Raw genomic sequence first — 15,109 nt, 5'->3', positions numbered from 1 at the left:
TGTGTCACCCAGAGAGAAGAGATTGATTCACAGAAAGGGGACCTTATTTATACCCAGGAGAGGGGCGGGGGGACACTAAAACTGGGGGTTTTGGGAGAGGGAGGAGACAAGACACGTCCTAGGAGAAGACAATCGCCCCCCCCCCCCCCCCCCTGGTTCCCCCACGGTTGAAAAAGGCGCTATAAAGTGCCCTTTTGAGTGGCGAAAAATGAGAGGGTGTGCCCTATTGGTGCTCTTCCAATGGTCTAAACTTGACCATGGGCCCCCACAGTTGAAAAAACATCACGCAAAAGTGCCCTTTTGAGTGCTTTTGTGCCCACGGTTAAATAATGTCATGCAAAAGTGCCCTTTTGAGTGGAAATAATTAAAGGATGTGCCCTATTGGTGCCCCTCTAATGGTTAAACGTGACCATGTGCCCCCACCCACAGTTGAAAACATTGCGCTAAAGTAAGTAAGTAAGTAAGTAAGTAAGTAAGTAAGTAAGTAAGTAAGTAAGTAAGTAAGTAAGTAAGTAAGTAAGTAAGTAAGTAAGTAAGTAAGTAAGTAAGTAAGTAAGTATTTATTTATAAAGCAAGTTTCAAGTTTCTTTAATAGTTGTCATACAGAAGTACAGAATACTTTCATACAAAATGCTTCTTACTGTTACGCTCCAGAGACTGTGCTAGACAAGATAGTATCAAATAACATAGTATAGCATGTAATTTAGAAGAAGAAAATGAGGTCACAGTGTTCGGTATAGACATATGTACAATGTTCTGAGTTACCATATAATATACAATACTATGCAGTATACTAATGTACAGTACTATATAGTGCAAAGCAGAAATGGGATGAGGTACAATTTAGGTACAATTTACAGTAAGGTGTACGAGTTGTAGTGCAATCCTTCATCAATAAATATAAAGTGTGGGGAGTGGGTGCTACAGTGTGTTTGTTTAAAGTGGGTGTGTGCTATAAAGTGTGTGGAGTGGGTGCTACAGTGTGTTTGTTTAAAGTGAGTGTGTGCGTGTGGATGTGTGTGCTATGTGCGTTTGGTGGTTGTTGTTGTGTAGTGTTCATTGTTCGTTTAGCAGCCTGATGGCCTGGGGATAGAAGCTTCTTCTGAGTCTTTCTGTGCTCGCCTTGAGACTCCGGTATCGCTTGCCTGACCGCAGTAGTTCAAAGAGGCAGTTGTTCGGGTGACTGGAGTCTTTAATGATTCTCTTAGCCTTGCCCTTGCAACGCTTGTTGTAAATGTTCTGGAGGGTGGGGAGCCCCCCTCCAATTGTGCGTTCGGCTGAACGTGTCACTCTTTGTAGTCTGCTTCGGTCTTGTGCAGTGCTATTCCCAAACCAGGAGGTGATGTTGCCGGTCAAGATGCTCTCTATTGTACAATGTACATGAGTAGAAGTTCTTAAGGATCTTCTGACTGACTTGGAACTTCCTTAGGCGCCTGAGGAAGTAGAGGCGTTGTCGTGCCTTCTTCACAACACTGTCAATGTGTGTGGTCCATGTCAAGTCCTCGGATATGTAGGCTCCGAGGTACTTAAAGCTGTTGACTCTCTCAACCGGTGCCCCGTCGATGCTGAGGGGGCTGTAGTCCTTGACCCCCGACCTCCTGAAGTCCACAATCATCTCCTTTGTTTTGCTGACGTTCAGGGAGAGGCTGTTTTCCTGGCACCATCCCGCCAGGACCTTGACCTCTTCCAGGTAGGCCCTCTCGTCGTTGGCAGAGATCAGGCCCACCACCACTGTGTCGTCAGCAAATTTGATGATTGTATTGCTACTCCGCTGAGCCACACAGTCGTGTGTGTACAGGGAGTAGAGGAGGGGACTCAGAACACAGCCCTGGGGGGCCCCTATGTTGAGGGTGATGGATGAGGAGGTGCAGTTGCCTGCTCTCACCACCTGGGGTCTGCCAGTCAGGAAGTCCAAGACCCACTGGCAGAGGTCATAGTTCAAGCCCAGGTCCCTGAGCTTGGCTATGAGTATGGAGGGGACTATGGTATTGAATGCCGAGCTGTAGTCGATGAATAGCATTCTCACATAGTTCCCCTGCCTCTTGTCCAGGTGTGATGCTGCTGTGTGCAGCACATGGGCTATGGCGTCCTCCGTGGACCTGTTGGGGCGGTATGCAAATTGCAGGGGGTCCATGTTGATGGGGAGGGAGGAGCAGATGTAGCCCTTTACTAGCTTCTCAAAGCACTTCATGGCTATGGAGGTGAGAGCTACAGGGCGGTAGTCGTTGAGGCAAGCAGGCTTGGATTTTTTGGGTACAGGGATAATAGTGGACTTCTTCAGGCAGGTGGGGATGACAGCCTGTTCTAAGGACAGGTTAAATATGTCAGTGAATACTGGGGCCAGTTGGTCGGCACAGACTTTTAGGACGCGGCCGGGGATGCCGTCCGGACCTGCTGCCTTCCTGATATTCACTTTTTTAAAGGTCCGCCTCACCTCATGCTCTGTTACCCTGAACACTGCGCCTCCATCAGCAGCCGACCCCCCCCCCCCCATTGCCGTGGCTTGTGAGCTGGTGTTGTTATTACCAGCATCAAACCTCGCATAGAAGGTATTGAGGTCATTTGCTAAGGAGATGTCACTGTTCAGTTTGAGGGAGGCGCCTTTGTAGTCTGTCATCGTTTTGAGCCCCTGCCACATAGCTCTAGAGTCAGCTTGTTCAAACTGGAGTTCAATTTTATCCCTGTAGCGCCGTTTGGCCTCTGACACTGTCCTCCTTACGTTGTATCGCGCCACCTTGTGGTCATTCATGTTGCCTGCCACTAGGCCGTCGTTGTATGCTTTGGTGCGCTCTCTCAGAGCTTCACGGACGGATTTGTCTACCCAGGGTTTTTGATTTGGGTAAACTCTCATTTTGGTAGTGGGGATTGTTTCTTCCACCAAAGTACAAACATAGTCCAGCACTGTCTCCGTGTAGACATTAATGTTATCTGTGTCGTGGAACACATTCCAGTCTGTGCAGTCAAACGCAGACTGGAGCGTCTCCTCTGACGTCAAATCCCATTTCTGCACCTCTCGCGAGACTACAGGAGTACTTTTGATTCTCTGTTTGTACATTGGTGAAAGAAAGATGGACGCGTGATCTGATATACCAAAGCCACTATCAGAATGAGCCTTGTAGCCACCTTTAAATTGCGTGTAACAGTGATCTAGGATGTTACCGCCTCTGGTGTTGCAAGTCACATGCTGATAGAAGTCAGGTAATACCTTTCTCAGATTGGCACCTTTCATACATGTCATGCAGCTCAAAGTGCTGTACACAAACATACGCAAATGTAAAGCATCACATTAATAAGACAGTAAAAAAAGTACGGCAATAGGCAAAGCACAGTAAAATAACATTTCAGTAAAATATCAATACATAAAATTAAAAACAAATAATAATAAAAACATTTCAATAAGATACTCGCTTTCCCTAAGGCATGGTACACTATTTGTAAGCTAGACTGTATAGGTACGTTTTTATTTTTTATTTTTTTGTGTATGGAGCTGGCGTTCCTGATGTGTGTTGGTAGTGTTCCATAGTTTTGGGGCATAGTTGGTAAATGCCATACTTCCGATCCTCTTTTGGTTTCTGGGTGTGTCTAATAGACCTGTAGTGGATGACCATAGCGTTCTTGAGGGCAGATAACTAACTAGGGAATAAAGTGCCCTTTTGAGTGGCGAAAACTAGAGGACGTGCCCATTGGTGCCCTTCCAATGGTCTAAACTTGACCATGTGCCCCCACAGTTGAAAACATTGTGCTAAAGTGCCCTTTTGAGTGGCAAAAGCGAGAGGACGTGCCCTATTGGTGCCCCTCTAATGGTTAAACTTGACCATGTGCCCCCACAGTTGAAAATATTGCGCTAAAATGCCCTTTTGAGTGTCGAAAATGAGAGGACATGCCCATTGGTGCCTTTCCAATGGTCTAAACTTGACCATGTGCCCCCACAAGAAAGCGAGGATGAAAATGATGATAGGGAGAGAAATTATTCAAATGAATCAAATAACTTGAATGCTCTCCTTTTGCCATTAAAATATCCCACTGATCCAGCCAGTATCCAGGTACAATATATTAACTTTAATGGAGAGAATGGGGAAGATAGAGAGGGGGGAGGGAGAGATAGAAGAGAGAATGAGAGGACAGGATGAGAGAAGGAGAGGAGAGGACATGAGGACAGAAGGAGAGGAGAGAAGGGGAGTACAGGAGGAGAGAAGGAGAGTACAGGAGGAGAGAAGGGGAGTATAGGAGGAGAGAAGGAGAGGACATGAGGAGAGAAGGAGAGTTAGGAGAGAGAAAGGAAGAAGCTCAACGGCACTCAAATTAACTTTAACTGTTAAACTGTTTTATATCCTGTAAAATATATGTTGTGAATAGCTTTTAAAGAATAGGTTCACTATTTTTCAACCCAGACCATATTAAAATGCTGTTTCCCAAATATTTATATTCCTCACTGATATCTTTAGCATTGAGAAATGTACCACTGCATCAATGGTTTAGGCCTTCAAACACCATGATCATCTACTTTTCAAACACCATGATAAATCTAAGTGTCAAACACTATGATAAATCCACTTTTCAAACACCATGATAATTTACTTTTCAAACACCATGATAAATCTACTTTTCAAACACGATGACAATGAGGTGAAATAAACATTTGAAAGGTGTATTGTTCCCAGTGTGTTTTTATCATAGAGGTGTGGTTATACTATTAATCTGGATTGTCTATGTTATTCTAATGTTAATCTTAATCAAGGATGAAGACTAGCTCACCATACATGACGCATCATTTCTTTTTTCTCACTGATGGGGTCCCATATTGTGCAGTAGGTGCCCTTTTTTCTTTTCGCCCTGCCCTTCAAACAGCCTGAGTCCGCCACTGATGTGAGGCGTGCGCCAAAGTACATGGCAGAGTTTTTTATTTTTTTTTATGATTACCACCCCCGACTCCCGGGGCTCTAGCTCCATCAATCATCTGGCGATCTCGAAAATTATTGGACAGGGTTATAGCCAATGAGGGTGGCTTTCCAATGATACCCCACGTGGGGATGCAAATCAGGGATCTAGGTGAAAAGTCACAAGCGAAAACAGAAAGAGAAAAAAAATGCAGAATGCATTGAAGTCAATGAGGAAATGGTTTACTGGAGAGCTTTTTTTTTATTCTCAGTTTACCAAAATCGCTCCTAATCACTCATTTCTGAACGGATTTGTATGCAATTTGGACATCTACTACATAAGACTTCAGGCCTATGGACCCAGGCTGTTTTCCAGCTCATACCAATTTATTTGGAAATACTATATTTGGATATTGCAACTACTACAGAAAAACTAGTTTTTCTACAACTCAAGTTCAGACATATGTTACTCTATTTCATTAGCACTAAATATCTTTCAAAAGAGACCAGGCTTATGCATGTGCTATACGTATAAAGTATAAAGATATGCTTTTCAAAAAAAAAATGCAGTCCTCAAGTTCAAGTTTAAAAATGGCCACTTTTCTGGGCGCCAGGAGGATAAAGCCATTTCAGATATATATTTGAGCATATGGATTATACATGTGTACAGCTGAAAGTTATGTTTATTGTAGCAGCCCTCGCTGCACTCTGTTTGTTGCAATGTTTGTTGTTGAAAGTCACTTGTTTATAATCTCGCGACTGTGGTTACAAGTCAGAGATCATGCTTTTAAATGCAGCAAAAGAAGGAAGAACCTTCAGGTTCAGAGTCAGTTGGAGGGCATTCCAGGTGTTGGAAGCATCAAAGAAAAAGCAGTTTTTCCTAGTTCAGAGCAAACTGGAGGAACCATAAGAACCAGCCAGTCATTTGAACGTGTAGAATAGGTTCCAAGATTCCATTCCAACAGGGTTGTGATGTAAGAGGGAAGTTGACCAATAAGGTCTTTCAAAATAAACAAATACCAATGATAATTACGCCTTTCAACCAGAGAAGGCCATCCAACCTTTTCATAAAGGACACAGTGGTGTGCAGCCATATCTGTCACCAGTAATACATCTGAGGGCAGAATGATAGATCAAGTCCAGAGGTTTAAGAGTTGAAGCCACAGCATGCCTATAAATCACATCACCATAGTCCAACATTTATAAGAAAACAGCTCCAACAATCCTCTTTCTACTAATCACAGGAAAAGCTGGATCTATTTATGTACAGGAAGCCAATTTTTTGTTGCAGCTTGGAAGCAGTGGAGGTTTCTCTATGACAACACGTGAAACACAAATTCACTCATAATTCATAATTATTATTAATTTACATATACCTATAAAAAAAAAAAAAAAAAAAAAAACTATATATATATATTTTTTTTTAAATTATTATTATTATTATTTTTTATTATAAATGTTTTCCTCTGTAAAAAAAATGCCAGTGAATTTTTTTTTTTCAAAAATGGCCAAAATTGACAGCTCTGAGCAGGCCTGCACTGCAGTATTGCCTGCAGTAATTATTCGTGAAGAAAACTTCACAGGTGTGACCCATTGTTAAATAAATAATAAATAACAGCGAATCAAAATAGGCTATTAACTTCATCTAAGAACGGTCTGTGCAGTTAAACTCTTGCCATTGAATGGAGGATTGATTGATTGACAGCCCTTGACATCCAATACACGGAGGTTGAATATGATTGGCAGCCTTGCAAATCCAATCAGAGATTTCTGCATTGCAAAGTCAAAATGGGTCCAGCTGCATGTGAGGAGGATAGGTTTAGCTCGGGCCAATCTCAAGTTTCTCAAGTTTCTTTATTAGTTGTCATACAGAAGTACAGAATACTTTTATACAAAATGTAACATAAAGAAGCATTTTGTATAAAAGTATTCTGTACTTCTGTATGACAACTAATAAAGAAACTTGAGAAACTTGAGATTGGCCCGAGCTAAACCTATCCTCCTCACATGCAGCTGGACCCATTTTGACTATGTGAAAGTTGAGACTATGAGAAAGTTGTTGTTTAGTAGTTAGTAAGCTGTACAGCTATAACAAGTCAGGCTAAATTAAACTTTGCGCCAACATTAGGACCGAAGTATAAACCAGCAACTGAGCAACATGAAGAAGTGGATTTATGCATCTGGATCAGAAAAAACGTTGTGGATGAAAAGGTAAGTATAGGCTACAGTGCTTGTATGCTAACAGTAGCTAGGCAGCTTAGCCTACATCACAATGATAATCACCAAGCTAACTTACTGTACACACTGTAGGGCTGGGCAATTAATTGAAACAGAATCGCGATATCGATTCATAGACCTATGCAATCTAATTTCTAAGTTATGACTATTTTCTTTTATTAAAAAAAAACGTTTTTTTTTTTTTTTTTTTTTTTTTTTATTATTTTATCTGGGTTGAACATGATTTGTGGAACTCCCTCTGGTGTTGTGGTCGTGGTATTCACTGACCTTTGGGAAGTATTTCGACATGCACATGGGTATCTTAGTGGTGTAGTGTATCTTGTAGACCAGGCCCATTGCAAGTTGCTGTACTCTGTCGTCTACTCTAAGCCATCCTAGGTTGTCAAAGTGGACAGGGGTGAGGTGGGTTTTAGGAGTAAGGTCAAGCAGTAGTCTGACCAGTTTGTTTTGTGATGTTTGTAATCTTGTTTTTAGTGCCTTTGAGGTGCTTTGGTACCATGAGGTGCAAGCATAGTCGTAGTACCCTTGAATGAGTGCTCCTGTTAGAGTCTTCAAGGTATTCTTGTTTACCAGAGAGGAGATCCGGTACAGGAATCTAGTTCGTTGGTTGACTTAGTTTTATTACATTGGATCCCATTTTGTCACAGGAAAGATTTGCCTCTATAGGATGGAACCCAGGTAGGTAATTTCATCTTTCCTTTTAAGATAAGATAAGATATTCCTTTATTGATCCCCTTGGGGAAATTCAGGCATCATAGCAGCATGGGGGAAGGGGGGGGGGTACAGGTAGTGAAAACAACACAAGCAGTGTAAACAAATAGGTCAATATAATTTACTATCTAACTAACTGAAATATACATTATTCATTATTCACAGTATCACAGTATCCACATAAGGTGCAGTATGCATAAGGTAGTGTTATTGTCCTACTTGGGTTCCTATTAGTTCTAGGTCGATGTCTGGCAGCAGTCGCTGCCCACTGTTGTGGAGCCTGATGGCCACTGGTATGAAGGACTGTCCGAGGCGGTTAGTTGAGTGTCGGGGGGGTATGAGTCTGTGGCTTCCTTGTCACCTTCACCTAATATGTTTTGATCTGGTCAGGTGCGCTGTCACCTAAAATGTTTTGATCTGATCAGGTGCGCTGTCACCTAATATGATTTCATCTGGTCAGGTGCGCTGTCACCTAATATGTTTTCATCTGGTCAGGTCCGCTGTCACCTAATGTTAATATGTTTTCATCTGTGTCCACTGACCACTGACACACAGTGGGGGATGTTTTAAAAATATTATTTAATATATAATATAATATAATAATTTGTGCTTCACCTAAAAATTTGGTCAGCAGCCTCCACTGCTTGGAAGCAAGAATATCCGCATTGGAACATAAATGAAAATGTGTGTGATATCAAGCCAATGACCAGATGTGGGGTTGCCAGGTACCCAGGTGGGGTTTCTCCCTTTCTGTGTGGAGTTTGCATGTTCTCTCTGTGCTTGCAATGATTTCCTCTCCAGAAAAAGAGATAAACCAATGGAAAAACATGCAGAACAGATCGCTAATGTTGTCGCGTCCCTGACGAAGACGGACAGGAGCACTTGGATTGGTCCCTGGGCGCGGCCCACACCGCAGGGCCCAGGGGGGAAGGATGATGGGATGGGATGGGATGACAATAACGACGTCTTCTTCTTCAGCAGATACATCTAGTGACAGGAACATCTAATGTTGAGAATACACCAGACTCTGTTACATTAAAAAAATTCCACTCCTAGTGACACTGTGTTGTGCCACTCCTGTGTTGCTCTCTTTTGTGGAACAAATGTATTTTTTTTTTTTTTTTTGTCTTTTTCCCCCTCCATTTTCCTCCGATTTTCTCCCATCCCAATGTTAGTCGTATGCCAATTCCCAGTCCCTTCCTGATCGCTGCGCACTTACCCCCCACAGTCAGATCATCTGGGAGAGTGGAGGCTACCACGTGCTTCCTCCGACACACGTCCAGCCAATCACCGCTTCTTTTCACCTGGCAGCGCGGATTCTCATTGAGAGGGCGTAGCGTGTGGGAGGACCACACTATCCCCCTCACGTCCAATCCGCGCTTAGCAGGCGCCCCGACCGAACTGTAGGAGTCGCTGTTTACAACGACCCGGACCCACCCCGCCAGCTTCTCCCACCCTCTGATACAGCCAATTGTATCAGTGCAGACGGCCAGCCAAGCTGGTGACAACCCCGGAGCTGTGAGCTGGATTCGAATCCAGCTCACAGCTCCGGGGCTGGTGACGAACGCAATCTCCGCTCGGCCACCTAACCGCCTGTAACAAATGTATTCTTAATCAAGTTCAACTTTGAAAAGAGGTGCTAGACAGTAGATCGTCTGCAACATTCAACACCTACGCTATTGAATAATAATGCTGGTACCACTTGACTAACAGTCATTGGTGGGCGATGTTGAAAAGGCTTCAAGTGTTTTTAACTTTTAAAATGGCGTATATATTTAATAACAATTTGTTTGGTATAGTTAGGTTTTTCCACCAAAAATGTTCATTAAACTACTCCGATGGTCTGGTGAGAGGCTCAGCGCTGTGTCTCACCAGACCATTCGAGGCTAGAGCAGCGTAAGGTGAGCGATGTTAGAGCAGCGTAAGGTGAGCGATGTTAGAGCAGCGTAAGGTGAGCGATGTTAGAGCAGCGTAAGGTGAGCGATGTCAGAGAACGTTGTTGCTTCAAGTAGTGGTTTCTGGTGATTTTTTGTTAACATAATCAACACGTGTGGTGAAGGACACATTTGTGTGTTAAATAACTTGACACAATGTGTGCGTTACTGTAAAATGGCTCACCCATTGATTATGTCAAAAATCAACACAAGGCGTGTTGTTGACATGACACATCTGTGTGTTTAATTACCTGACACAAGTTGAGTGTTACAAGGGCTCACGCATCTATTGTGTTAAAAGTGACACAACGTGTGTTGTTCCCGAGCACACTCTCTACATGTGTTAAAACTCTGCACATTTGTCACTTCTAACACGTGTCTTTTTGCAGTGCAGGGGTATCTTTAGGACCAGGCACTGAGGCCAGACCATCTGAGGCTGTGGTGATGGTTTGTTTTTTGTTTGCTTCCTGTTGTGCTGTCTGGCACTTTACCTAGTAATCTCTCTCTCTCTCTCTCTCTCTCTCTCTCTCTCTCTCTCTCTCTCTCTCTCTCTCTCTCTCTCTCTCTCTCTCTCTCCCTCCATAGAGGATTATCTCTCTCTCTCTCTCCCTCTCCCTCCCTCCATACAGAGGATTCTCTCTCTCTCTCTCTCTCTCTCTCTCTCTCTCTCTCTCTCTCTCTCTCTCTCTCTCTCTCTCTCAATTCACTTCACTTCAATTCAATTCAAAGGGGCTTTATGGGAAACATACGTTTACATTGCCAAAGCCAGTGTTAAAACAAACAAAACAAAGCAAAACAATCAAACAGAGATCAGTTTTTGTGTGTGATTGACAGTCTTTATGGTGGTTGTATTCCGTTGGATGTCCTTTTCTTGTCACAGCAGCTCACACATCTTGCTGTATTGTTGTATTTTGTGTTATTTGCCATGTTTTCTAAGTCTATTTGGGTGTTTGCAATTTGTGGGAAGTATACAGTATGTCTCTGATGTCTTGGCATAGTGGGCAGGTTGTTAGGAAGTGTAGCTCGATTTCCACCTCGTCGTGTGTGCAGTGGGTGCACAGTCTGTCTTCTTTTGGGAGCCAGGTCTGCCTATGGTGGCCTTTCTCGATGGCTAGGCTGTGCTCGCTGAGTCTGTACCTAGTCAAGGATCTCCTTAGTTTAGGATCAGTATTCACAGTGGCACAGTGGTTAGCACTGCTGCCTCACAGCAAGAAGGTCCTGGGTTCGAACCCCAGCAGGGGGCCTTTCTGTGTGGAGTTTGCATGTTCTCCCTGTGTTCACGTGGGTTTCCTCCAGGTACTCTGGTTTCCTCCCACACCATAAAGACATGCATGTTAGTCAGGGACTACAGATGAAAACTAGCTACTTAGCTAAATCTGGCACATTTACATTGATGTGGAAAGATGTTGATTAATGTGCACTGTCCCTGGGTAAAAAAATTATAAATACACTTAAACAGTGTACTCTCTGTTTAGGGCTAAATAGCATTCCAATTTGCTCTGGTTTTGGGTTGATTCTTTCCAATGTGTCAGATCGTTTTCTTATAATTTGGTTTAGTCCAGTGTGGTTTCTGTCAGGTGGCCCTGCTTGTGTTTGTGAGCAGAGTCCCAAAACCAACTGGCTGAGCGGGCATCTCTCTAGGTCAGGGTCTCTCTGTAGGTGAGGGCTTTGTTTGCACGGCCCAGGACAGGAAGGCCCTGTGGTGCGCTCAGCAGAGCGTACTACGGGTACTGCACTACCACCCCTGCAGGACTTATACAATAGGAGGTGTAAATCCAGAGCCTGCAGAATAATGAAGGACCCTCACCACCCCTACAACAGCCTGTTCAAGCTGCTGCAGTCAGGCAAGCGCCTCCGCATATACGCAGCAAGAACAGAGAGACTAAGGCTCAGCTTCTTCCCTCAGGCCATCAGAACACTGATCTCTCCACACACAAGCACACATGAACACACACATACACACACACAACAAAACATTCTGCACTCACTCACACACAAACGCACTATAGGTTACTTTAAACACACAAGAAAAGGACACTTTAAAGGAAGGGGAAAAATGACACTTTAACACATCCACCGCCGTTCATGTTGTACAGCGTTATTGCCCGCCATGCGTTGTCTGCCAAACCACGCTGTACAGCGATATTGAGATCATAGTTAATTTTTTCGCCATGGCATTCATAATTCCGCCACCCAGCCTCTGGTGATACAGTGGGACTCTGCACAATATTGCAACGCCTCAATACCACCGCCTGGTGGATGATCGGGCGAGTTACAACCGGAAGTAGCAATCGGTGCATCTGGGAAATCCGTCCGGCAGTCACATATTGTTGCGGGACTCCAGACATACACTGGCATGCATATGGATCGCTGCCATAACTCAATAATCGATATGATTTGGGCGTTTATTGCGCCATACAAACCGGAAATAGATCTAGGAGATCGACGTCAAATAAGTGGATCTTTTTCCTCCAGTCTCGTCGGCGAACGGTAAGAGGACGCTGACGTCATTTTCAGCCCAATTGTCTATTCATTTCACCGCAAATCCGCGCATGATGACGCATAACGTATACGATCATGTACAGTTGAATTTTTTAATATAGCGTGTCTAGGGAATAGACGGCAATCGATAATCTATTATGCGTTTATGCCTATAGCTCACGTTCTAGGAATTACTGCAGAAAACGATAAAAACATACTTATATTCTAGAAGGTATTTTTGTATGAATATATGAATGAAAAAGCATAACGTTCCTACATCCTGAACGATAGATAATCGATGTTGAATGGGCCATAGTAATGTCAATTTAGCAATACAATTTAAAAAGTTATAGCCCTGCAAAGAAGGTGAACATCTCCATAGGCTTAGAGTGGTGGCAAACTGGCTATATTGATGGATATAAGTCATGGCAGGGAATGTGTTAAGAAAATAACTTGTTGTGATTATTGCATAGTATAGTTAGTAACAGCAAGTATAGCATAGGGACATAGAAGTAAAAACTGTATATTGTATAGTAGTGTACATAGGACCCAGTGATTTATTAACATGTCTATTTTATCATGTCTATTCTACTTATTTTATTACTATTTACTATTATTACTATTGTATTTTTGCACAATCATAGCGGGCATGGCCAACTGCATTTCACTGTATGCCCTGGTATGTATGTGATGAATAAACTCTTGAATCTTGAATCTATAGATAACATTGAGCCATTAGATGTCCCACTAGAGCACCAGCATCCAATCAGGTGCATTCCACATGGGGACATGGGAAGTAGGGAGGGGATACATGTAAACAACAACATTCTGGACCTGCCAACATTTGAAGGATACATTCATAAATCAATAAGGTCCAAAAAAGGTACCCTTGAAGGGACAGACAAAAAATATATATATAAATAAATAAATAGAAAAGAGACAGGCTGTGTAAGTACTTCACAGGGCAGCTGCAATGGGGTAAAGATCACAGTGGAACCTCACTCTCCAGCTCTGTAGAACAACAATAGAAAACCATCTATCTGTGTGGAAATGTGGAAATAAATGAAAGCAAGCTGTTTCCAAGAAAACTCAGTTGGACGGCTTTAAATCTGTTAACTGCTCTCAGCAAATTCACTTTCTCTCTCTCACCCTCACATGCACATTCCTACACACACACACACACACACACGCACACGCACACGCACACACACACACACACACACACACACACACACACACACACACACACACACACTGGCTAAACCAATGATTCTGAGAGAGAGAGAGAGAGAGAGAGAGAGAGAGAGAGAGAGAGAGAGAGAGAGAGAGAGAGAGAGAGAGAGAGCAAGAGGGAGAGGGAGAGAGAGAGAGATTCTGCTTCCCTTTTTTATTCCTAAAATAGGAATACAGTGAAATGCATTATATACCTAATTCTATACCAGTTTCGGGATATCAAATTACATCATTATATCTCATCAGAATAGTCGTTCTTATATATATCTTCTCATTGGCCTAACCCCCTCAAGGATTCCTGAGGGGCCCCAGATCCCACATGGAGAGCCACTGGGCTATTATACTGTAGCATTCCGGTATCTCTCTGATTATAGTAACAGTATCTTTCCTACACTGAAATGAACCTGAAATCTAGGCAGGATCGTCACATAACGACAAGATGACTACTATACCTGAGAGACACGAAAGAACACGCAGGCTAGTAACCAATGTGGAAAATCACAATAAACAACGTTTTCTTTCCCTGAACACGTGGCATGATTCTCTCAGCAGTGTGTGTGTGTGTGCGCCAAATAGCAACGTCTCCCAGCGTGTAAGCGTACAGAGCCCTCGGCCAGATCCTTCCAACACAGAGCCAAGGTCACTCGGTTAACTGCAATATCTCATCGTACAATGCAGGAGGATTAGTGGTTTGTTGGGGAGGGGGGTACTCTCTCTCACGGGCGGCTTCCGCCTCCAGTCCATAGTCCCTTCCCGCTACGAGCGCTGCTGACTTTGAGGTTCCGCGCCCGCTGTCATTATAATTATCTGTTATTATTACTGTCCAAAATTGTTGCACTCGCCCCGGCCGTTACCATATCAACGCCTGATTAGACCTGGAGATGAAATGGCCCGCCGCTCCTTCTGGCAGTTCTCCAAAACTGAATCTTTTACCTCCCGACAAGCCATGTTTGCTCACATTTTCCAATGAAATGGCCATTGTACAGGAAATACATATTCATCACCTCTATATATATTGTGACAGATCTCCTCCCCCCTCCCATGGATATGTGAAGGATAGGAGATACTTCTGCCACGGGAGGAGTAGAGTCAATTAGGTAGCTGATTAGTACTGATAAAATACACCTGCGCAGCATTAGTCACACACATCTCACATGCACACACTCCCGACACACACACTAGCTGATTAGTACTGATAGAATACACCTGTGCATAATTAGTTGACACACATCTCAGGTGCACACACCCAGTCCCACACACTACATTAACACTAGGTTAGAGAGCAGTACGTTGAGCGGAGTAGGAGTTGGAGTTGGGTTATTGAGAGAGAGAGAGAGAGAGAGAGAGAGAGAGAGAGATTGAGCATTCAGAGTTGTGACGGTGAGAGGTAGTGAGAGGTGAGGAGAAAGCGATAGGGGTTCTTTGTGTACTGGACCCTGGATTGGCTGAGATTCCCCCTTGTACCGACCCTGGACCGGATGACCGGACGAGTATTGAACAGTCCCTTTTTCTGTCGGCGAGCCTGTTTTGTGTTTTTGACCATTCTCTTGCTTTTCAAACTGGATTTTTGCCTTAATTCAATAAATATTCTTATTGATGTTAGGGTAGCGTCAGATCTTGAACCCAAGAGCAGAA

The sequence above is a fragment of the Notolepis coatsorum genome (assembly GCF_963971535.1).
Source record: "Notolepis coatsorum genome assembly, chromosome: 4".
NCBI classification, from domain to species: domain Eukaryota; kingdom Metazoa; phylum Chordata; class Actinopteri; order Aulopiformes; family Paralepididae; genus Notolepis; species Notolepis coatsorum.
Note: the sequence above shows the minus strand (reverse complement) of the source record.